Consider the following 3286-nt stretch of genomic DNA (forward strand, 5'->3'; position numbering starts at 1 on the left):
GGGGAGGGGAGAGCTCTTTTTCTCCCCCTTCTCTTGAAGCAAGCAGTTCTTTTGTCTTTGGTGTCCCTAAAGAAATGCATGCCTTCTAATAAAGTACAGGAGCTTATACAAAAATATCTCAGCAGACTGATACCTATAGCTTGCTACTAGTTTATGCTGAAAACAACAGTTGAAGGAAACACCTATTTTTCTATCCCAAAACTCAACTATCAAGTGAATCCACTTGAATCAACATGGAATTTTTTCATTGGGGCCATCAGGACTTGGGGCAAACACCCAAAATATGATGGAATCTTATGTTCACAAGGGACTTAAGTTTTACTCTAAAATTTAAACTCTCAGTGTTCAAATGAGTTAGAATTTAGGGAAAAAATATTCTTTTATCCCCTGGCTATAGGATTTTCTTGAGAATCTCTTTGTCTTTCCTGTTAAAAAATTCATACGCAAGCCTCATTTTTCTTCTATAAGTAGAAATAGCAAAAGTAATAATGAATAATAATCTGATCAGAGTCTGCCAGTAAGTCTGGACTGCATGAGCCTTTCATACAGAGATTAGGAGTTTTGACCCTTTCCTTTGATCTCCAGTCTTGCCCTTGGCAGTTGAAACATTGCCAAATGGACCTTGACAACACGTCGTGTCCACTCTGTGCTCATATGCTTAGGCTTCTGTGAAACTGTGCCGTAATTAAATCTGTCTCTACCAAAAATTGTAAGAGATTTTCTTAGGCTACGGGGCAGGATGAAACATTTCTGGCTTCTGGTCCATTTATATAATGACCACAGGTTGAAATTAGAAGCCTCAAGGCTTTACCTTTCTCTTGCTTATACAGAATCTTAGATTGACCATAAAATTAAAGAGAACATGGCAGTTACAAATCAAAATCAATACAACAGCAACAGATAAAAGGAATATACAGAAAATTAGGGTCAAATCTTAGTTCTGCTAGTGTCAAAACCAAAACATCTAGGTATTTCACAATTGAGCTCATTTTAATTGAAATAGTATGAGTGAAAATACATTTTGTAAATCTGTAGTTTTGTAAGTTATATTTTAATGTTATTGCAGATATGAACAGCTGAACAAAAGAAAAGATTCAGTTAATTCCAATAGGTGACTATAACCTGAGCAATCAATTGTTATTTTCATCTCAAGTAAGGTATGTCATACAGACCGATTTCCATCTTTACCAAAGACCATAGTTTTCTCAGCCTTCTTTCTTTTTTTTTTTTTTTTTTTTTTTTTTTCCCTTGTACACAATTCTCTACAAGTTTACAAGAAGAAAAAGTTGTTTGGGAAGAAACAAGAAATATCTGTATTACTGCCAGGGTAGAGTATTAATTTTAATTTAACTATGACTAAGGTTTTGTCTGTGTTCAGTCTCCCTGAGTGCTCTCAGTCTGCCACAGTTAGTAGTTTATTTACTTGAACGTGGTTTTGCAAAAAAAGTACTTTCATACTTTTACTTTATCCTTGTGCTGTAAGATGGTATGTATGTTTAATGCTTCAACTTTGAACATACAAAGTCTTATAGCTACAGTGAACTCTCGTTACTCTGGAACAGAGCAAGCGTCCAACACAGATCTCAGAATGAGGATTTTATATAATCTGAGTAGAAAATTCTTAATTGGCTTTTCCCATGGACTTTTATTAAAGAGATAACACATTAATTTGAAAATCTTCATCACTTCCACATGCTCATTATCTCCAGGCTATGTTACTATAAGCCATTATATCTCTGGCTCTAGCAGGGGTAGAGCTACAGCTGGGTGGAATGGGACAGCCAGCTCCTCAGCTAGGTGAGTCACTGCCTTTTTCTTGCAGCTCTAATTCATCCATTAGATCCTAATCACTTCCTATGCCCTGTTCAAGAAGTTGCATGGCTCAACTTCCTAACAAATACAAGAATGTATCAACACTTTGGCTCCAGCAATAGTATTTCCAGATCTGCAGCACATTTCAGGATTCCAGAATGGAATGAGACCTACTGTCTTGTGGGGGCAGTAGGGGGAGTAGGGACAGGTGGTGGTGGTGGTGGTGGTGGTGTTATAATGAATAAGAGAGTTCTTTCCTTCCTCTCCATATAATAAGCAGTAGTTTTACAATTATCACACTTGTCTTGCTTATGGGTGTCAGGGCTTAAAATTCTTTTCTTTCTGGTTCAGATTACAAAGTTGGTTCCTCAGTTTCTCAGGCTACATACATAATTTGTTTTGAGAAGGATACTGATCATAGGATCCTGAGATGTAAGGAATGCAAGTTCATGTCCTTGTTTGAAATCATTAAACCAGACATAAACTTGGGACTCCTATTTCATAGTTAAATGCCTTTACTATAAGGCTATGAGCTGTAGATTATGAGTATTTAATTGGTATTTCTCAGTCAGATCTAGACAGGACCTAGGTACATCAATGGTTGTACCTTCCCTTGTGATCCATCAAGGCAAGAGGGAAGTAGAGTTAACTACAGTAAACACAAAATACTTGTAACTTGGACAAAATCTTCTATTATAATTGCTCATAAGATATGGCACTTCCACAGCATATTCAAATAACTAAATTTCTTAATAAGTCTTTTCTACTATGTTTTTTTACTATGCTTGAAAGATTTCTACCTTAAAATGCTAACTGCATATTCCAGCTTTTTGAAATCTTAAGGAGCCAAACTACAGGTTCCTTCATGAAGTCCAACTCCTCATATTTGCTGTGCTAATTGTATTTATCTACGACTACTTACGCACCATAGTGACAGGATCTACAGAAAACCCTACAAGGAAAAGGTAAGTTCCCTAAGCAAAAATCCTAGAGATTTGATTCTGTGAAGGACATTCAACAGTGTCAGAGGATAAGTCTCAGCTCCTGTAGTATTTTAGGCCTTTCACCATGCATCTGAATTTTATTGCTAATGTTCCCACAACTGATATTGGCACTGTAAGTAAAATGACGTAGAATGAGAAGTGAATATCTTAGTGAAATAAATATAATTTAGAACCTTCCATGTCTCCTGCCTCACCTGCAGCCTAAATAATTTCTTTAACTGGGTTATAAATGTTGCATTCCAAGGACTTTGGAAAATATTAAACTCACTTCTTTATCAACAGAGCATCTTGAAAAGGAAATGGAATAACTTCTGTAAAATCAAACATGTAAGAACTCTAAAAAAAAGCTGGACTTATGACAATGCAAAGTTCATTGTGGGTGGTTAATTACGGACAGTGGATTTTCTGTCTACTGTTGTTATTTGTATTGGAAGCTTGCTGAATGGATTGTGAATATAATATAGAGAAAT

The sequence above is a fragment of the Egretta garzetta genome, unplaced genomic scaffold, assembly GCF_000687185.1.
Source record: "Egretta garzetta isolate BGI_Z169 unplaced genomic scaffold, ASM68718v1 scaffold68, whole genome shotgun sequence".
In the NCBI taxonomy this organism is placed as follows: Eukaryota; Metazoa; Chordata; class Aves; order Pelecaniformes; family Ardeidae; genus Egretta; species Egretta garzetta.